Source organism: Lissotriton vulgaris, chromosome 4_2 (assembly GCF_964263255.1).
Source record: "Lissotriton vulgaris chromosome 4_2, aLisVul1.2, whole genome shotgun sequence".
Taxonomy (NCBI): Eukaryota; Metazoa; Chordata; class Amphibia; order Caudata; family Salamandridae; genus Lissotriton; species Lissotriton vulgaris.
In genome coordinates, this window is record NC_141692.1 from 5,525,144 (window position 1) to 5,547,887 (window position 22,744).

The window sequence follows — 22,744 nt, forward strand, 5'->3', positions numbered from 1 at the left end:
GATATGGGTGTTTATCAATGTGCTGTTAAACAAATGCAGGAAAGATTTGGCAGGAAAATTAATGTTGTTATGGAAAGGTTTAAGTTTTATTCGAGGGCTCAAAAAGTGGATGAGTCAATGTTTCAGTCTTGAGAGGTTTGGATGTTACGTGTGAGTTTGAAAGTATGACATATGACCAGGTTTTACGTGACCAAATCCTTATGAAAACTAAATCTAAAAAAATTCAGGAAAAGTTATGGTCATCCGGTAGTACTTCATTAAAAAATGCCATTGAAGTGGCTAGAGGTGTGGACATTTCAGACCAATGTATTCGTGAAGTTAGAAATGAGAAAAATGACTCTGAATCTAGTTCAGTCAATGTGATTAATAAGGATGACAAATCCAAGTTCAAGAATGATAATAAGTCGTTTAGTAATTACCCTAACAAGAAAGGTAATGAGAAAAGTTATGAGAAAAGTAATGAGCAAAAGAAATTTGCATGCTATAGGTGCGGATCTAGCAACCATTTAGCAAATTATAAATGGTGTCCTGCACTTGACAAAATATGCACCAATTGTAAAAAAAAGGGACATTTTACTAGAGTATGTCACAACTTTAAAGCTAAGGTTAATTGTGTCCAAGAGGATGATCAAGATGATATTTTTCACGTTATAGGTGAAATTTGCAGTGTGCATGATGAGTCAATTAAGGGGACGAGTAAAATTAAAAAGCTACCATCATCTATCATCAACATTGACGGTCTAGAAGTTAAAGTAATGGTAGACTCTTGTGCATGGTATACCATTATGGGCATGGATTTATTTAAAACACTTTGGCCAAACAGATTATTATTGGAATCGGATGTACATCCTTGAAGTTATACTGGACATAAAATAGCTTTAGAAGGTTTTATTTTGGCTAAGATTAGTTTTGGACATAATTCGTGTCAAGGTAAAATATATGTGGCTAACAAAGGTGCAACTATTTTAGGATGGCCACACATAACAGACTTGGGTATGAAAATTGATCCTAGTTTAGATTGTCCTGTTTATTCTATTCAGGATGATTGTCGTGAGACTGTGGAGAAGTGTGGCTCACTGGTTAGAGCAGGCAGACCCTGAAGCAGAGGTCAGACCTGGTACCAGGGTTCAATTCCCGACGCGGCAGGGTCTTGAGCTCAAATGTCCATGGACTCGATAATTCTCGCTTCGGTGCCTGACCTAATCATGGGTTCACACTCTGCAACTCTGGGCATTAAGCTTGCTTAATCTCCACAACGGCCCCCCGTGGCGGGATGCCTGGCTTTCACCTTGGGGATGCCCTGTAGGGGCTATCTCACAGGGAACAGCCAGGACGGGTTCCCAAGGCAAGCGCGGAGATACCCCTTCGGGGGTCGATTCAGGCGCTATATAAGAAACATAATAATAATAATAATAATAATGAACAACTATTCATTTCTTAAGGAAAAATTTCCTGATGTGTTTTCCAATGGCATCTGCAAGATGGTTGGATTTAAACATAGAATTATTCTAAGAGAAGGTGCGTGTCCCGTGAGACAAAAACTTAGGAACGTTCCTATTAGTTACAGAGAGAAATTGGGTGAAATACTACAAAAAATTGTGCAAGGATGAAATTATTGAACCAGTTGAGAGTTCAGACTGGGTTTCTCCAGTGGTGATTTCCCTTAAATCCAATGCCGATTTGCGCTTATGTGTCGATTTAAGATGCCTAAGTGACGCCATTTGGGTCGATACATTTCCTCTTCCGAATTTATAAGAACTTACATCTTCTGTTGGTGGGTACTCTTGGTTTTCCAAGATAGATTTGACAAGTGCGTATCACCAAATTGTTTTAGATGAAGATTCTAAGCATTGTACTGCATTCATTACCACAGAGGGAATGTTTAGATATAAACAAATGCGTTTGGCCTTGCAAGCGCGTCTGCAGTATTTCAAAGAGAAATGTGTAGAGTTTTGCAAGGGATTAAAAATGCAAAGGTATTTCAAGATGACATTTTAATATATGGAAGGAAGAAGGAATGTCATGATGAAAGTTTATACGCTGTCTTAGAAGCATTGAGAAGTAGTTAATTAACTATCAAAAATGAAAAGTGTGTCTTTGGAAAACCTGAAGTGGAGTATTTAGGACATGTCATATCCAAGGATGGTATTCCACCAAAAATGGTCATGTGGGTGCAATTCTAGCTGTTCCTGAGCCTACAAATAAGGAACAAGTAATGTCGTTCTTAGGGTTAACAGAGTTTTACTCTCGTTTTATTGAAAATTATGCATCTAAAGTTGAACCATTAAGGTTATTGTTAAAAAGGGGTGTAGCATTTACATGGGATGAGCAACAAAAAATCTGTTTTGAAAGGGTGAATAAAGAGATTCTCACAACACTGTGTTTGAAACCCTTCTTGCCAACTGCTGAATGTGTATTATCTGTGGATGCGTCTGGGTATGGCATTGGTGCTGTGTTCTCTCAGCATATTAAATCAGAGAAGTGGGTAGTTGCGTATGCTTCACGCACGTTGACAAAATCAGAACACAATTATTCTGTAATAGAGAAGGAGTTGTTGGCTGCTTCATGGGCTGCTGAGAGATTTGGGATGTATGTGTGGGGGAGGAAGTTCAAAATTTGTACTGATCATAAACCCTTGGTAAATATTTTGAGACCTGAAGGTGGGAAGAATTTAACTCCTAGGTTAGCTCGCTTAGCTTCAAAGTTGCAAATGTTCAGTTTTGACATAGAATATATTCCTGGTAAGGATAACGTGGTTGCGGATGGTCTTTCGAGATTACCAAATGTAGATTTGACAGGAACTGAAATCAACAGTGATTGTGAAATAGCTTTTACCATCAAAGATGTATTTTTGATTGATGAAAAGAATGTTAATAACATATTATCTGAAGCGTCATGGATGTGCGAGATGGACAAGGATATTGTTTTGAAAGAGGTTAAACAGTTCATAATAAATGGTTTGCCAAGAGAGTCTAACTTACGGGTTGAATGTGCTGCATTTTGGAAAGTCAAAGAGGAACTGTGTGTTGTTAATGATATTGTTTTAAGAGGGGACAGAATTGTGCCTCCATTTAGTTTAAGAGAGGACATTGTTGAGAAGAGTCACATGGGGCACGGTGGTATGTCCAGTACAAAAAGGAGAATTAAAGAGTGGTTTTGGTGGCCAGGAGTTGATTCTATGGTGGATCGTTTAGTGAGGAACTGTAAAGTTTGTTGTACCAGCGATAAGGTGGCAAAGCCGGTGAGTGTGCCTTTAACTATGGTGGAGTTACCTGAGTATCCATGGCAAAAAGTTGCTATTGATTTTATGGGTCCATTTTCAGCTTTATCAGCAAATGATTGTTATGCCATTGTATTAGTCGATTATTATTCGAAATGGCCTGAGGTGAGAATGGTAAATGGGATGACTACTGATGTGGTCATTGAGTTTTTAGAAGATGTGTTTTCAAGGGAAGGAGTTCCGGAAGTTCTGGTTTCGGATAATGGTCCTCAGTTTGTGTCACAAAAAATGGAAGAATTTTTAATGGTGATGGGCATCAAGCACATTAAATCATCATTATATCATCCCGAAAGTAATGGTCAAGTTGAGCGCTTCAATAGGGTGGTCAAGGAAGTGATTGAATTAGCATTGAGTGCAGGTTTACCCTGGAGGAAAGCTCTACAAGAAAGATTGACAGCATACCGTGTCACCCCGCATTCTGCTACAGGAAAAACACCTTTTGAGGCGTTGAGAGGTAGGAAACCGTTCACTGGATTAGTTCCATGGTGGGTGAGGAAAAGGAATGGTAAAGTGCAGTGCAATAACATCAATATTGATAAAGAAATTAGGTCTGAGGTCAAAAAGTATCAGGATCGTAGTCAGCAGTATCATGGAGGTAGATGTAGTTGGCCGTCAGTTAAGATAGGTCAAATGGTTCGGGTAAAGAATCCTAGAATTGTGTTGAAGGGTGAAAGTGTATGGTCTAAACCCCTGAGGGTAATGAAAGTGTTTGGCAGTGCAGTAGAGTTGGAGGACGGTAAGAGATGGAATTTTCGCCAATTGAGTCTTTGCAATGGGAAGGATGGCGGGGTAGGTACACGGTCTGGTGATGATGAAGGAGTGTGTAGCAGATATATGTTAGGTGATGATTTTGGACTAATGAGGGAAGTGGTGTCAACTGGAAGTACGAGTAGTTGTAATGTCAGATGTGACACATCAGGTCGTAATGAAATCAGGAGTAGGAGTGGTGTTAGTGATGTTATTGAATCTTGTTCCACTCATACCAATATGGGTGTTGAAGGTGAGGCTTTACGCCGTGGTAATAGAACGAGGAAGTTGCCTGTATGGTTTACTGATTTAAAGTTAGGTTAACTTTTAGTCAGTGTCGTGTAAGTTGTTGAGGAGGAGGGTGTGTGGTATTGGTTCGTATGTGTCGTTTTGTGCGCGTGGATTGTCTCGTGGTATGATAGTGTATGATAGCGCGTGCTTGTGTGTGCACATGTGGAATGCATGGATATGAGAAGGTTTATGTCGTAGGGAGGGCAGTTGCTGAAGGAGGAGGGTTGGAGGCGTGTTCGGTGCCGCTGTATTTGTACTACATTGGAAATAAAGAAGTATCAAATTGGATTTGCCTACATCTTCTTTTCTACAGAGGACAAACAAGCCCCATAGGCTGCCATTATGTGGCTCAAAAAGGGATACCGTACCTTTAAGAAAACTTTCCAGAACTTTCTCAGTATCCCAGAATGCCTAGCTGGTCCAATTTACTTTCAGTTCTTTTTTCCGGCTCCTGCTAGCAGGACCCTGGAGCATTGAGCTCTCCCTTTTTTGGGTTTGTAAAAGAATTTCTGCACTTTTAAAGTGTGTGAGTGTTTACACTCGACGTGTTTTGGTGCCTTCTTCCTTTTTTGATACTCTGAGCAATCTTTTTTTGTCAAAAATGCCAGCATTATTTGATAAATGTCCGGATTGCTCGGATTGGATGGGCATCTGTCATAGTGACTGCATTGAGACCTCTGTAGTCAACACAACACCTCATCTCTCTCTTACCACCGTGGGTGTGAGGTTTAGGTACTAATATCACTGGTCTAGCCCAAGGGCTCTCTGAGGGCTCAATGACTCCCAAATCCAACATCTTCTGGACTTCTTTCCTGATACAGTCCCTGACATGATCAGGTTGCCTGTAAATCTCACAGGCATGCAAATAATAGTCACTGTTTTGATTTAATCAGGCGGTGTCACACAATGAAAACATGCTTTACGAACTGTTGTTTTATTGTAATGATTTTAATTATTCGGACAATAAAGAATAGCTAAACTTTTTAAAAAGTATATAAATATCACACATAAGCAATTATAAAAATTGGCAGCTTTGTAAAATTGTATTTAAGAATCATGTCTAGGCCCTTTGCAAAATGTTAGAATAAGAACAGAAGGCTTGTATTTTTCTCGGGGTGGGGGACAGAGAAGCAGAAGGGTTAGAGTTGTGGGGGTAGATTCAATAACAAGCTGACCCATGCTATAAAATGTCCTTTTTAGGCTAGCATGCGGTCATGAACAGATCATCTGCTGAGCAGCAGCAGTACCTGCCAGCCTGCAGTCACACAATGTGTCTCTGGTTAGCACCCTTACATTTCCATTGCCGTTCAGCAGCTCTAAGGTTTTGTTAGAGTTTCTCGTTGCTCAAATTGGTAGAATCTCTGATATGTATATGTGCCTCTCATCTTCATTGCTTGATTTTTGGCCACAAGATAGTGTCACTCATAGATGTTGAAATGTCACTCATAATTACAGTGGAATTATGAAAATGTTACACAGAGGAATCTGAAACCTTCGCAGCTATGCAGAGCAGGAGCCCTTAGAGGTCACTGCTGTGCAGGGGGGGTGTCAGTGAGTGCTGCTGTGAAGCTCCATAGAGGAGGGGGCTGCTCTCTGGAGAGGTTCTCGCTCTCTTCACTAGAGGGGGCTCCAGGAGAGGGCATGTGGATTAGTTTGCTCTGTCTCCATCAGTCCCTGCACTCACTTGTGAATGTTCCTTCCACAGATGCCCGCCATGGAGGTGGACCGAGGCGGGGGGCAGGTGAAGATGTCTGTGAACTCTTGAACCTCCGCAGTGTGCCTCCCTTCTCTCCCTTTGATGGTTCCCGCACAAGGAGCTGCAGGGCTGAACTGAGGTTAATACTTGTTGGAAGTGTCGGAGCCGGGAAGAGCGCCACCGGGAACAGCCTCCTAGGGAGGGGGGTTTTTGAGTCCAGACCCTCAGCAGGGGCCACGACCAAGGGGTGCCAGAGGAAGGAGGGACAGTGGAGGGGCAGGTCCCTGGTGGTGGTGGACACACCGAGCTTCCTCTCCCCCTGGATCCCCACACAGGAGCTCTCGTCAGACATGGAGCGGTGCGTGGAGCTCTCCGCCCCCGGTCCTCACGCCCTTCTCCTAGTGCTTCCGATTGGGTGGGTCACCTGGCAGGAGTGGGGGGCCGTGCAGAGGATCCAGCGCCTCTTCGGAGAGGAGGCGCTACACTTCACGGTGGTCGTGTTTACAAGGAAAGATGACCTGGGGAGTAAAAATATAGAAACATTTGTGCACGAATGTGCTGAGAGCCTTAAAGAGCTGGTCCGGAGCTGTGGGGGGCGGGTCTGTGCCCTCAACAACCACGTGAGGGGAGTAGAGAGGAGGCAGCAGGTGCGGGGGCTCATACGGGTGATAGACAAAATGGTGGAAGCGAATGGGGGCAGGTATCTCAAACTGGGCAGGATCAGGAGGCTCGAGGGCTCTGGCGGAGGATCTGGAAATCATCACAAATCCACTAATGGGCATAAGTTTTGAAACAATAAAGAGACGAGTCCACGGAGGTGATTGAAAAGAAATCCCAGTAAAGTGAACAACCTTCAACCGTGGCCTGTGCCCAGGAACCACCCCAAAGCCACAGGCCCTCTTCTTACTCCATCATCATAACCATACATCACATTAGATAGCATATGAAAATTAGAGATGTATTTAATCAAAAGAGATCTGGTATTATACAGAATCCAGGGCTGTGTTTTGAAACACATTATTTATTGCTTTATTCTTTGTCAACACTTGGGATACTACTCATTACGTGAATCCGGAAGGTATGATAAAGGAATGATAGACAATAATTTATAGCACTGAAGAAGGGCTCTCCCTCACTCTGGCTCACTCATTCTCACACTCGGCTACTCTCATTGACTTCACTCACTCATTCTTCCATTCTATCTTTATCTTGGTCACTCTTTCTGTCTCTAACTAACTTTTTTCTGCATCTCCATTTTACCTCTTTCTGACTTTACCAATCTAGGGGACAGATCTATAAGTTGCTGCACAAGAGGAAGAAAGCAGAGCAGCGCCATATTGACTAAACCTGGCTCTGCTGCCTTCCCCTGTCCTGGTGCACCAACAGGCTGCATCACCGGGCAACCAGAATAAGTCTATGTCTATGTCCATGAGGGGGTATTTGTAAAACAAAATGTTACTCCAAGGAGTGTCCTGGCACTAGATGCAGAAAGGTACAAGTGGAGGAAGGGGGGATTACCGGCAGAAATAGAGCCAAGTTTTTTGGAACAGGGGTGTAGATTCAATGTTTCTAAGGTGAAGGGGCATTTTATTCCAGACGGAAGGACCAAGGAAGGAGTGAGCCTTACCTCCCCTCCTGGACTTTTTAAATCGGGGGTGTTGGCTAGCAAGAAATTCGAGGAGCAAAGATTTCTCAGTGAAGCCTGTCCAGCAGATAACCGGACATGCCCAGATATAAGCTGTTCCGTAATTGAGACAGGATATGATCAGGGCTTGAATCACCTGTTATCTAGCAGCCCCAGACAGAAGGAACAGACATTTCCAAAGAAGGCACAGAAAAGCAAAACAAGCACTACTGAATTAACGTGGGTGCCGAATAGCAGCTGGTTATCATATTTAAACCCCAGGTTTTTCTCCACCAGGTTGTTAGTAGCGGGGCGGGAGTGTCTGCCAGCCAGAAGACCTGCATCGACATCTCCACATCTGTGCCAAAAAAAGCAGCTCCATCTTTCCTGCTTACATTCCAACTGATTTGCAGCCAACCACCTGAATACAGCTGAGAGGCAGGTACTGATAAACTTTCCAGAGGAGGGCTCGGTGTTCTTCCACGTAAACAATACCTGCGTCTCATCTGCATAGGACACAATGTTAGCCCCTAAAGATTCTACCAACTAGGCCAAAGGTGTGAGGAAGATGTTAAACAAAGTCGCACTCCGGGTCGAACCCTGTGGGGCACCAACCTTCAGCATGCGAGATGTGGCTGAGTGAGGATGGCACCAGACCTCCTGCCCCCTCCCCTCGAGAAAAGATGCCAGCCTTTTCCAGGCCTGATGCCAATTGAGTGGAGCCGAGTAAGAAGAATCTGGTGCAAGACTGTATCGAAGGCAGCCGATAGGTCTAGCAGAACCAGCAGTGCTCTCTCCCCCTCCTTTCCAGACCCAGCCAGATGGAGTCGACCATCTCCAGAAGAGCAGCTTTCGTACTGTGGTTAGGGCGAAAGCCCGACTGCCTAGGGTGAAGTAGGCAGTACTTTTCAAGAAAGGGTGATAGCTTCTGGTTCACATGTTTCTCTAGACGCTTCAAGAAAGCGGAGAGGAGGGAAATAGGCCAGTAATTGGCAGGGTCAGAGGGATTTGCTTACACCTTTGTTAGCAGCGAAATGACCTATGCTTGTTTCTATTTGGTGGGAGCAGTGCCTAACAAGAGGGAAGTGTTCACTAGCTGCTTCATGAGAGGGTTTATAGCCTCTGTCCCCAGGACAAGAATGGAGGCAGGGTCCAGCGGAGACCTGATTTAAGGCATTTTATGGCATACAGAGAGTCAACAAAAGAGATTGTGTCAAAAGAGCTCAGAAGGCATACTTCCGTAATAGAGGGTAGGTCGTGATCCGGTCCTACCTGGTTATTGGCCACCCCTAAAGCAACACCTGATGTATCATATCCCACCCTAGGTGATGGGAGGCTAGCCTGGATGGTATACATTTTAACCTGGAAATATAAGGCAAGAGTCTCACACCATTCCTCGTAAGCAGTTTCTCTTTGGATCTGACTTCTAGCACAGAAAAAGATTTCACAGTTTTGAAAAATTCTCTGGAATGATTACCTGCCTTTAAAATTTTTGACTCAAAGTAGGCTTTTTTTCTAGTTTAATTTCTTTATAATATTTCCCTAGCTCTACGTTATAGCTTGTTTAGGCTGCAGGACAGTAGTTTACCCTCCATAAGCTCTCTTTACGTTTGTATAATGATTTAGTTTTTTTAAGGGACGTGGTGAACCAAGGGCTAGGCACTTTAGACAGATGTTGTCAGCTCCTAATTTCATGTGCCAGTGACTGGCAGGCAGACTCAATCCAGCCATCAACCAATCCTACGTCATCGTTGATCGTGCCAGTCAGAGAGGGTTTCGCAGCATTAATCCTGTTGCTCAGTAAGTCCGGATTGGTTTTGCAGAAGGCCCATACTGTGCAGGGTACGTTGCCTACTTTGGAAGGGACATTACTGAGTTTTGGCCATCTGAACCTGAGCATATCATGGTCATACCAGCCCAAAGGAGTAGGAGGATCAACTTCGATAGGAATTGAAGTATACATTTGGTTTGGCGGATGCCCGGCCATGTGAGTTGGGGCCAAAATGGTCGGTGTAAGTCCCATAGCCATGCAGCTCTCCATGAGTGTATGACTTTCCTCTAACTGATCGTAATCCATGTGTAGATTGAAATTCCCCAGCAGGAGGCAGTGTCCGTATCTAAGGGTTATGAGGGGTTACCACTTCACAAAGTGCGGATACGAAGCCCCTAGACATGCCAGGAGGTTTGTATATAAGGCCCCCGGGTATACATTGTTAAGGTGAGAGGGAAGGAAGTGCCATCCAGCTCCCCTCCAGATGTGAGAGGGTTGGAAGTATTTTGGGCAGGTCCAGGGCTCGTCTGACCGTACCGGTTATCGGGCGTTTCCCTGGAGGCTGGAAGGGTGGGGCCTAGTTTTTCAGTGGTGAGGGCCAGTTTTGTTACTCAAGGTTGGTTTTGCAACAGTGGAGGCCGCTTGTACTACAAGGGGTTGGTTTTCCAGTGGTTCTGCAATATCAGCTCTCAGTAACGAAAGGAGCAAGCAAGCATTTCCAGCCTCCTGGGGCCATGTATTGTTTTCCCAGGGGCTGGTTTGAGAAAATGGCCAGAGCTGCTTTGGGTTTCCTGTCCATCCCTGGGTATGCCCACTGTAATTATGCCCTAGGGGATGACCAAATTATGCCGTAGAGTTGATTAAATTATGGAACAAGAAAGGCAAATTATGCATGTATGTCTTAGTGCAGCATATTTTGTGATAGTATTTTTCATTTCTTTATCATTTATGAACATGGTAACACCATCTGGGCAAACGTTTCCCCTTATTAGTATCTTCTTAACACGCAGATGCAGTAAAAACAATTGAAACATTACCACTCAGCCTTTGCAAAGGATTTCACACTGCACAGGAAGACATTACCACATTTTTTGTAACTTTTGGTCTGTTTGAGCTAGAAACAACATTTTGTGGACTATGAGGCAAATATGGCAAATCCTTAATTATGTGGAAAACGTCACAGCTGTAGAAGCACTCAATTCCAGTGGCCCTGATGATGGGTCAGCCTTCACTCAAGCCTGGTCTTTAAACCCTCCATGCCATCTGACCGGCTTCGACCGGGGATTCTCTGATCCCGCTCCCTCCAGTGACAGCTTCTGGTGTGCCCTGAGTATGCCTGAGCCAATGATGATAGTGCACCAAGACTCCCATACCACATAACCACTTTATCTTGTGTCATGTTCATAGTGAGCACAGACCTCATAACACTGGCATCTTCTCCCTCTGAGTGCATGGTGAGGTTTATGAACCTCTCAACCCCTCAGGCCCAGCAGGATCCAGGCTTCCCAGGCCAGCCTGTGGGTGGGAGGACTTTCATTGACTTTACTGTCTCTCTACTTGTCAGACTCCCTGAATACCACAGACCCCCAGGGCATGCACTCCTTACACCACAGGGGATGTCTGGACTCCATTTTGTAGTGAACTGGTCAGTATCCCATGTGAGACAATGAGGTGAACTTACTTTCTACCTAAACTAGCTCTGCTCTCAAACTCTCCTATCCCTTGAAGCCCCCAAGCTATGCAAAATCCCACCTAATGTCTTGTTTTGCACATTTCTTTTTACCTTGTTTGTATACATGGTTTCTCTGTAACATGATCCAGATATATTAAGTTTACTCAAAGGATATTATTTCATACATGTGTATTGTAAAGCCCCCTGGAACCCTTCTCTGTGTTGTAAACACTGTTTTTCCACTTTAGGGACCTCTCTCTTTGGGATGCAATGTGTTTTATTCATGTAATTAAGAAGTGGATACCTCTGCTGTCAGCAAATGCAAATTCTTACCATGCTGTTTTATTCTGGAAATGTTTATGCAAATATGGTAATCAAGCTTCGATAAATACATTCATGTTATTAAATCATTTCTGCTGAGTGTATCATGGTTCTCCCTTATTACCAAACAGGGTTTGTAGAAGATTAGTGATTGTGGGTATAGTTTTGTTAACAATTCTCTAAAGCTGAAAGGAAATTCTACTACTTCATAACTAGTGTCTATTCTGACTAATTACATAGGATAAAACTGAATGCAGAGATTTAGAAGCTGGAAAGGACTTCATCCCAGTGCTATCAAGACATGGTGGCACTGTTCCCACAGCCCCTTTAAAGGAAAGCTAGTGGGCAGTGAGAGGCCTTCTCTGGCTGCCCAAGAGGCTGTCTTTGTTCTTTGATCCCCACTGCTGAGATCTGGTACAAATAGCAGGATTGCTGTTTATAGGAAACATAAGGCCTATTGTTCTGTGTTAGGTATGCTACTGTTTACCACCTTTGAAACTCCTCAAAATAGGCTATTTGTATATTAGTTTGCTAGCATAGCACCTAAGAGTACCAAATGAGGGTGTTGGCGCTGTGAAATATAATACCCAAGATAGAATATCGCTTCTGGTCATATACGTTATCTTCTGCTCGGTTACAATTCATAACTTCTGGCCGAGATAATGACTTTAAAATAAACATTTTGAAATGCATGTTTCATTCTCTAGTGATCTTTGAATGTGTTATTCATGAATGGAAGAGGGTTTGGGGTTCCACTAATTGTCCCCGTCTGATCTGGACCAGAAACCAATTTTGTTCATAGCATTGCTCAGTGGGTTGTGTATGGGTTGAAGTCCAATGTGTTTTCTGAATGTTTGGCACACTGACTGGGTTCTTTGAGTCAGGGGGTCTACACAAGCTTCTTTAGAAAGCTCTAAAAAGCATACCAAATGGATTGCAAAGCAGTAAACAAGGAACCACAAATGAATCCATGTATGTGTACATGTGTGTGGGCAGCTCATGTGTGAGATACACCTGGGCCAATCAGTGCTTGAATGATGGGCAGTGTGGTGCTTGCCTCACCCAGCATGTCTTGGCTTGCCAAGGAGTCTGATGCCTTCTCCCAGCAGGGCAGCGTCTTAAGGACCAGTTACACCTGTTCCTTTTCCATCAATGCTCCGCCTTTTGATAAACAAAAAAAGTACTCAGAAAACCAAGTGACACAGGTCAACAAGTAATAGTCTTCGTGTATTTTATGTTTTTTAGGTAACCCACTTTGAGTTACATGTTGATTTATTTAGTATGTTTTAAATGCAATTGTATATATTTCAACGTTATGGACGTATGAGTTTCATTGCAACATGATCATTTAGCTAACTTGAATGTACTGATGTTTTATTTTAGCATGCTTTAAATTGCACTTCCTGTTATTATTTTTAAGGAAAGGTCAGGGTTTCATAGAATTTGATAGGTTGACTTTTCAGTTATGTTTTTTAAACAAAGTAATATTTTACTAAATGAAGTAGATGAAAGCTTAGAGGTGCTTCCTTATTGTTTGTTCCGAAGATCAACGTTGAGATAAACATGCCCATGGAGAAGATAACAACTGATGCCAGAATCTGCAACAAGTAAAGGCATTGCTGGGTTTACTTTCATTGTGATTATTATGGCAGTAATAGCTTGGATTGTAGAGGAAGTGGCTCCATGCTGAATGCCACTTCTCCAGCCCCCACTGAGCACCATTATTTCTCCCTTCCCTATCATGAGCAGCAGCATAGAATGTCCTACCTCAATAATACGTTCATTTAGTTGTTGCATCACACCCATAGTACTACGAACATCACCACCTGTTGGGTGTGTGGAATGATGGCAGCTCATCATGTGGTAATTTAACAGTAATTGGGTTAAGCATTATCAATCAATCAATCATGGACATTTGTATAGCGCGCTACTCATCCGGAAGGGTCTCAAGGCGGTGGGGGGGAGGGGTCCGCTACTGCTCGAAGAGCCAAGTTTTGAGGAGCTTCCTGAAGGAAATATACCACCAATAGATCTAAATGGCAGGCAGTTTAAAGTGCTCGCATACACCGATGGTGTGGCAATAGTTACCCCCAACCCTACTTTGGCAATCCATGAGATAGAGTTAGAGGCACGCTTGCTTGCTGGAATTTCAGGGTATAAGCTAAACAGCAGTAAGACTCTAATAGTTAAGAACTCATTGGTTTCCTGTAGTGATCCCAGAGTAGTGAGCTCTGCAATTTATCTGGGGGTAGAGATTTCTGCAGATTTGGATACTGTAGTGGAACGAAACCTGTCACCTCTAATGGCTAAGGTCAGTACGGACCTGGTGTGGATGAATAATCTCCATCTCTCTCTGGTAGGACGCGCAAATGTAATCAAAATGTTGATTCTCCCGAAGTTTTTATATTTTTTTAGGACAATTCCATAGGTTTTTGAGGGTATATGGTTTAATAAATTGGAGGCACTGTTGAATAGGATTATTTGGGCGCACGGGAAAACTAGGAGGGCATACAGGTTTATGAAGGTTAAGAGAAGAAAGCTTATTTTGCAAGAAGAATTGAGGCCGCTGTGAATACCAGCAAAGAAATATTCTCAATTGTTAAAGAATTCACCTCTCCTACTATGAGCTCGTCCACACATTCTCATTCTGAATCCTGGGCTACCCAACTTTCTGATTTCTTTCCTAAGAAAATTAAGTCCATTCAGGACTCTTTCCGGCCCCCTGGCATGGTGATAGCTCCTGGCATTAGTGCCCCTTTGCTTCCGTCCCTGACCTGTGAGGGCCCTACCCTTTCCAACTTTCCTTTTCTTTCTTGTTCCTCCTCGCTTGACCTTCTCACTAAATTAAAATCAGACTCTCCTCTGGATCCTTGTCCAGCCAAATTTCTCAGAAAAATGGCCCCAGTAATTAATTCCCTAGTCAATCCGGTGCTCAAGCTTTCACTCAGCACAGGAGTGGTCCCTTTGGCCTGGAAGCAGGCTCCTATTTTGCTGCTTCTGATAAAGCCAAATCTGGACCCACTGGTACACGCCAACTACAGGCCCATTTCTCTCCTCCCAGCTTTTGCCAAGACGGTGGAGAAGCATGTCCACTCCTCTCTCTCCTACTTCCTTGAAAGCAATAATATCTTGCATGACACTCAGTCGGGCTTCCGTGCCAATATGAGTACGGAGACCGCGCTGTTAGAAGTAACAGACGCTATTAAGGAAGTTCTTGATATGGGGGGTAAGGCAATGCTGGTGATGTTGGATCTGTCGGCGGCCTTTGAGACCATTCCCCATGGCGGTCTCCTTTTAAGACTCAGGGAGATCGGGCTACGGGGAGTGGTGTTTACCTGGTTGGAGTCCTTTCTAGGGGGCTGCCGCCAAACGGTCTGGGCCCCTCCGTTCTTTGCCGAGTTGCCGCCTTTGGAGGTAGGAGTTCCTCAGGGCTAAATTCTGAGCCCTACTCTTTTTAACATTTATATGGCCCCTTTGGTGGCACTGGCAGAGTCTTATGGTGCCCAGATCGTTTCATATGCTGACGACACCCAGCTCCTTTTCACCTGCAAGAAGGGCTCTGACTTTGATGGTGTGATTATCAGAAGCTGACTTGGGGCTGTGTTTGAGTGGTTCGAGCTCAATAGCCTCAAGTGCAACTCTGATAAATCAGAGGTACTCTTTTTTGGTTGTCCATCTGACCCTAGGTGGCAGTCTTGGAGGCCTTCTGCCATGTTCCCTCCTTCAGCTGCCTCATCCAAGGCAAAGAATATTGGTGTGCAGATTGACAACGGCCTCATCTTGAAGCCTCAGATTCTTGGTCTAGTAGGGAAATGCTTTGGCCTTCTTAAAATGCTCAAAAAATTCCTCCCTATGCTTTCTCTTGATCACAAGAAAATCACTGTTCAGGCCTTAATAGGCTCTTGCTTGGATTATGCGAACGTGCTTTACCTTGGCTTGCCGGAATATCTCCTCTCACGTCTGCAGATAGTGCAAAATTCGGCTGCACGAGCCATCTTTGGCCTCCATTGGAGAACCAGTGCTACTGTTCTTTTTGAGAACTCTTCACTGGCTCCCAATCCAAAAACGGATTGTTTTCAAGGCACTTACGCTTGCTTTGAAAGCGCTCCATGATTCCGATACAAATACATCAGGAAATGGGTAACTTTTTACCTACCATCCAGGTCACTGAGGTCAGCTTCGCTGGCCTTGGAGTATGTCCCGGTCATTAGACGAGCACGTATTGGAGGACGCTCTTTCCAACTTTTAGCACCCCAACTTTGGAATGCCTTGCTAGTCTCTTTGAGAAGGAATGTTAATCTGTTAGCTTTCAGGAAGGATTTGAAATCCTGGCTGTTTGTTCAATAGTACTTATCATCTGTTCACCTGTTCCTGTTTCCGCATCAGGTTTTGAAGCACCGGGACACTCTTCGGAGTAGCTGAGCGCTATATAAAACCCCATTTTAACATAACATATCACACTACCAAGGGAGAGGGGAGGTTGGGGGGTGCCGGATTTTAGACTTTATTATTGGGCAGCTGTGCTACAGTTTATGTAGGGCCTAGTGGGAGGGGGGGGGACCAGACCCTAGAATAACATCAACGTCCACCGAAGTTTATGCAAATATTCTTGGTTCAGAGACGGAAAATTGTTTTTTAAACTATACCGATTATTTCTATTTTAAAAGGACAAGGTTCAAGACCATTCGAGCCGCATATGAATATTTGGTCTGCATTTGCAAGGAAATTTGGCTTAGGAATACTTAATAGATATACCCGGCTCTATAAAAATAGAACTTTATCCCCATTGATTTTTGCCAATGCCACTATGGCTGAGTGGGCAAGCAAGGGGATTCTGAAAATAGGGGACTTGCTGGGGTCAGATGGGGAGGTACAGTTATTTTCAACAATGGAGGCTAAATACCACTTAAATAGGAAAAGCTTTTTTAAGTATCTCCAGGTGCGTAGTTTTTTGTGTAATAAGAGAGGGGGGCGAGTGGGTTTGCTAGTAATAATATAATGGAGGCTATCGAAAGGGGTGGTGAGTATTCAATCTGTGGTTTGTATGCAGCCCTGGCAGCAAATAAAACAGATGACATGGGGAAACATGGAGACAAATGGTCTAATAAGTTGGAGATTGATCCAGGGTATTTCCAGGATTCACTAGATCTAGGATGCTCAGTGCTTTGCTCAGCTTCACTCCAAGTGCAGCATTATAAAACATTATTTTATATTTTACCCCCGCAAAAATAGCACAGTGGGGGGCACTTCCGGAACAACCTGCCCAAGATGTAACGCACCAGAGGCTGACAGTATTCACATTTTTGCCACCTGTCCTCAGCTCCATACACTCATCAAGGCGGTTGAAGAATTTTTTTCCAATTCACTGGTGGTGGCTACTACTCTTCCCCCCCCTCTTATTATGTTAGGAGTCAGTACAGAGTCGGATAATCTATATTGCGAATTTTTGTTTGTGGCTATGGCTGTGTTCAGATTAGCAATAGCAAGGACATGGCTGGATAAAACACCTCCAGTGATGCAACAGCGGCTGGCCATGCTCCTTGCTGTCTACAACTTGTAAAAAGGGATATATGCTAGGAGGGGCAAGAGAGCGAGGCGATTAGGTAAGAAGATTTGGGAGCCTATAAGGGCCTGGAAAGAGGGTCTGGCTCGTTAATGAGTGACCATCAGTTGGTCCCTTTCTATATCCAGATCAGGGCTGGGGTTTTTTGTGGATATCACACTATGTAAGAATAAAGTAGTGTGCTGCTGGGGAGATAGAGTGTATCTACTGTGGTAACTTTGTGTTTTTCTTTTTGTTTTGTACTGTATTATTGTGACATTCTGTGTTGTGTATTTCTATGTGTTTGATGTTTGATTTTCTATTTTACTGTAATGTGCTGTGCGGCTGTGCAAAAACGAATAAATATATATTTTTTAAAATAAGACCAGGGAAGCCTCTTTGTTCTCCCTGGCACTGCTCTGGAAGGCACCAGCCTAATCACACCAAGGCTTGGAAAAGGAGACTTTCCCCAGCTTGCAGTATGCAGATGGCATTGCTTTAAGGTACCGCAGCAGAGCTGGTCTACAGAAAGCCCTCAACGCTGTTCAACATTACAACTAGGAGAAATAACTGGTTGAATCAGGGAAAAACTAATGTTATTGTCTTTGCTAAATGTATGCACATAAAAAGAATTCACTGACAGCTCAGAGACCTACAAATTATGGCAACTCCAACTTATAAATCCCTTGATGTCTGGCTAACTGAATGGGCTGATAATCATAAGAACAACCCTGATCTCTGCTCTTAACTACGGCCAATTAGTCTAAGCCAGAGCCCTCAACATGCTTCTTAGAACTCCCAGATCACCATGTACAAAAAGGTCCTGCTCAATCCCCAGGAGGCCAGAAGAACAAGGCTGTGACTGCAGTTGAGTCTCAGGAGCCCTGACTTGCTGTACGAGGGTGAAGTACTGCCTGAGGGTCCTGTGAGCCCCCACCCAATTTGACAATTTGGCAATTTTTGTTGACTGTATAATGAATTAAAATCATTACAGTAAAATCAACAATGAGACAATTTCTTGTATATAAAAAAATAGATACTTAAAAAGCTAAATTTAAAAGCTAGTGCTAAAATCAGGACTGTGATTGGTTACATCATTTACTTCCATTAAATATTTTGTTCAAATGACTGAGTCCCGCAGGACTGTCCATTCCCCAACGTATGTGCCTTGGAGTTAATCTGTTGCAGGTGAGCGCATAAGCTACTCTCAATGGTGCATTAAGTATCTTACTAGGTGCATTGCTTTCTTGGAAGGGGACGTGCAAATGGGACACAGTCAATGGCACTGCGTACATAGATCCCGTCCACTGTGGCCCACAGCTTTTAAGGCCAGCCTGATTTGGTGGATGAATTTCGCCAGTCTTGCCAGGTATCATTGTGCTGGTATTAGACAGACATAACGCTGATGCTTCGCTACAAGACTTTATATTCTTGCTGAGGCAAATTGGGCACAGCAGTCGCCGGCGGTCATTGTTGCGGTTTGGGCAGCAACAGAGAAGGTGCAGCCAGGATTCCTTCTTGTAGGTGCACAATCTGCAAGTTATGGATTCCCCATTTCGAGCCCAAACGGGATTGAAATCAGCTATCCCCAGCATGGTCAGCCTCATATATAAAATTTTGCTTTGGGTCTGATTTGTGAGGGACTCACTTAAGTAGGGTTGTGCTGTTCCTGCCCTGTATGAGTCATTTAGTGGGACCAGGTGCTGGTTTCGGCGAAGAGATTTGTAGTCAAGGTCGAAGGAAATTTCGCGCACTTGTCTATTAATTACTTTCTTCCATGTGCTCAGGGGGATGTCCTGCCTCGGCATACATTCTTCCTCGATCTTCAAGACTCGTATTGCCTTTCCCAGTCTTGTGTGCCATTCCGAGCCTGGCCACTCGAAGATAGATCTCAAATGATTTTTTAAAAGTTGGCCGGAGCCCTTTATATTCTTAAATATAGCTTTATAATCTCCCCCTGACATATCAGGTCTGGTCTTGCAAGTCCGAGCTCCAGTCTTAGCCTAGTTTTTCTTGCCGACTTTGGTATTTGTAGCACCGATTTATATGCCTTTTCCAGTTTTCCGGGGAAGGCTAAGTGGCCATAGCTGATTGCTGGAAGGAGATTTGCTCTAAGGGCTATCAGGATAGGGCTGGCGGAATGGCTAGTCAGGTTCTGTCTGAGGTGTCTTAATGCGTGGATGACCTAGTTGGCTTTAGAGCCCTGCTGGTTTATATGAATATTCGCCCTGGCCCGTTCCGTGAACCAGACCCCTAAGTAGTTGTATGAAGCCACCGAGCTAATTAGATCGTTTCCCAGTTGCCACTGTGCTTTCTTTTTCCGTTGGTAGGGCCTAAAGATGATGACCTTGGTTTTCCCTTGGTTAACTGTCAAGTTGTTTGCGATGTTAAAGCTGTTTAGAGCATTTAATGCTCTTTGTAGTCCCACCTTCGTATGGGCCAGTATGACTGTATCATCGGCGTACTGTAGAATAGGAAGCCTCACGGTTCCTAATCTTGGGGCTATTAGGCTGGCACCTTTTAGTGCCTCTCCCAGGTCCGCCGTATATAAGTTGAAGAGGGTGGGGGCCAACATGCACCCTTGATTCAGCCCGTTCTCTATGCTTATTTTGGGGGAGACTGTACGGGCACTTGTTTTGACCCTTACCCAGGTGTCCTCGTATAATGACCTTATTGCCTTCAAAAGATTTGGAGGGATGCCCCACTTTTCTAATTTCCACCATAATCGTTTTCTGACTACTTTGTTGAAGGCGGTGCTACAATCCACGAAGAAGCAAAAGAGTGGGGGGTGGTTCTTCAATGTTGCCTGGGCTGAGATGTGTGCGAGCGCCAAGACATTGTCCATTGCTGATGCCTGGGGCCTAAAGCCTGTCTGGTACATGGGTATTATGTTTCTCTCTTCTACCCATTTTTCTAGATTGTTCAATAGTAGGCGAGCGTAAGCCTTGGCTTCCAAACCTAACAGGGCGATGAGCCTGTAGTTTGACGGCTTTAGGCACTCTCTTTTTTGGAAGATTGGACAAGTATTGCGGCCCTCCAGGACCCAGGAGTTTTTGCTGTCGAAAAGTGTAGTTGAAGAGCAGAGTCAGAAGTTTGGCCCAGAACTACGGTGCCTGTTTGAAGACCTGTGCTGGAATCCCGTTAGGCCCCGGGGCCCCGTCATTCCTCATGCTCTTGATGGTTTTGATGACCTGTTGGGTGTTTACCCAAGTTGGTAAGCCGTTACATATAGCTGCTTCACGTGTTGTATCCAGTCCTTTTCTGCAACCCCATTTTCTCGTAATGGGCCTTGGGTGTTCAGCTGATTTATATATCTCCAGAGTCGTGCTGAGTTCATTTAGTTAAGCAGGGAGAAGACCTTGAGCCACTTGCTTTCCATGTCAGCTTTTTTGTGTTCCCAGACCTTCTTCCTGAGGGAAGCCCTCAGTGAGGCAATCGATGCTCCCTCTGTTTGGGGGCGTCCTCTTTTCTTGTCTGCGAGTGCTTTGCGCAACTGTCTTTTGTGGTCACGTATATCCTGTGGGAGGGTACTTCCTGGTCTATGTGGGCCGTTTATTCTAGGGTTTTGGGGTTTGGGGTTCCCAAGCTTGGATTGTAGATCCTCTATTATATTATCCCATCCTTTTATGAGTGAGGGCACGCTCAATAAGCTGCCTTCCTGTGCCTGGTCCAGCCATATTTGAAGTGTGATGTTGCTCTTTTCTGACCACTTGATCCTCCGCAGGGTGCTATGCTTCTCCTCCCCACTTGACTTCCCGATGGATTGGTAGACGATGGCGGGCGGTACGTCCAGCTGAAATGCTGCTCTTAGTGGCCTATGGTCGCTTTCCTTCCTCTCTTCCACTTCGAATTCATCCATTCTGGCTGCCAGCTCTTCGCTGATCATGATGTAGTCTATTCTTGAGACATCCCGGAATGTGGGCTTGGGCTAACAGCCGGTCGAGCAGGATCTCTTCAGTTCGTTGGTGGATATCAGCTTGAGATTGTTGAGAAAATCGTGCAAGGAGGCTGCCCTGCCCAATCCCCAGGAAGATGTTTTGGTTTTGTCCAGATTTTTAAGGTTGAAGTCCCCAGCAAGGATGACCTGGAATGTTTGGTGCTTGTTTAGCAGATCTTCTAGTTTCTGTGCCAGTGCCTCCAGCTGGACTTTCATTAAGGTCTGTGCAGGGTTGATGTAACAGTTTATTAACAGTAGACTAGTTGGCTGTTTATTGAGACCAGGGAAGTTCAAGTTTATAGAGGTGACTGTGAGTGTGCACTCATGTTTTATAAAGACGGATAGACCGCCGGCTGGACGACCGAAGATATTCCTTTTTACGGCTAGTATTTGATGTTCGTAGTACCCTGCCAGAGGAGTGGTGGACAAGGCCCTCGTTTCTTGGAAACAGATTACGTTTCCGCTTTCCAGAAACTGCTTCAGGTTTTTGTTTTTACCGATTTTGCTGATCCCTGCTATGTTCCACGTTATTATGGTTAATTGCGGCTTTGACGTTGATCCGGGCTCGGCGTCTCCTCTGGCAGGCTGCCTTTTGTCTTGGTTAGGAATGCTGTATACTCCTACTTGCGAGTCCCTTTTGGTCTGGGGGGGGGGGTGTGGTGCAGATAACCCGTTGGTTATTTTGACAGGAAATTCTAATGCCCAATTGATCCCTTTTACCCGTCTGGTTTCTGTCTTTGGGGCCCGGACTGTTTATCCCATGCAGTACCGACCAAGTGGCCTTTCTCCCTCTTTCAGGGGCCAGTACATGTGGATATTTTGGATTCGGCAAGATCCAAACTTCAATGCCCCATTCGGTAAATCGGGTGGTGTTGTTCACGACAGCTTGTTGTATTGCTTTGTTCTTCAGTCCCACCACTGAGGAGTCACCATGAGTGTGCCCCTTCATGCTCTCGAATTTCACCCATTCTATGTCGCAAGAGCCTGTCTTGTCTAGGGTGTCCAGGTGTTTAAACAGGCGTAGGATGTTACTCCGGTTCAGGATGTCATGGTTTCCCGTGCTCGAGAATCTCGGTGTGAAAACCACCTCGTAGACAACTTCTAATGGAGACGGCCTTTGTGCTCTTTCTTCCTTTTCTATAGCGAGCGCTGCTGAAGTTGGCTCTTTGTTTGAACTTCCTTGATGGCTTTAAGGAGAGCTTCCTTGAGGCCTTACGTTTTGGCCGCTGTTCATCCAAGTAGCAGGTTGGGTTTAATTGGTTTAAGATGATCCCTTGCTGCTTCTTTGTTGCCGGAGTTATCTGAGATGGCGGTTCTATAGAAAGTAAGTGTTTTCCGACCTTTGAGTGGATATCAGTGAGGTGATTTTGCCTCTCTGGTGACTTTTGACCCTTCGCGTTGGAGCTCCTTCATGGGGTTATTTGTTTGAGTTGGGCTTCCGTTATCAAAGAGACCGGGGAGGCCCTGGTACCCCAGCTTTTGTCTGTAAATATTGGATACAGCTGGGTTGCTTTTGTGCCCGGTTTTGGTGGCGGTTGATTGATTTTCAATAGCTGGGTTTGTCTCACTTTTAGCATTGTTTTTTTCTGTTGTTTCTTTAGCTTCTTTTTTGCTCCCCTTGATAATGATAGTTCTTGCATATCTGTTGCACGTGAGCTATGCTCCTGCTGGACTGTTCCGGTAACATCGCCGTCCCCGAGATTTGGGCTTTGTAGGTTTTTAGATGCTCTTAGGCTACTGTCTAGTGTGTTGTTCGTAGGCTCTTTGCTTTTCCCGTTGTCGGAGGTGTTCTGCTGTCCAAGTGGAACCGCAGGGTGCTGTGTTTCCCTGGAGATGGAACTATTGTGCTTCTCCCATTATTCT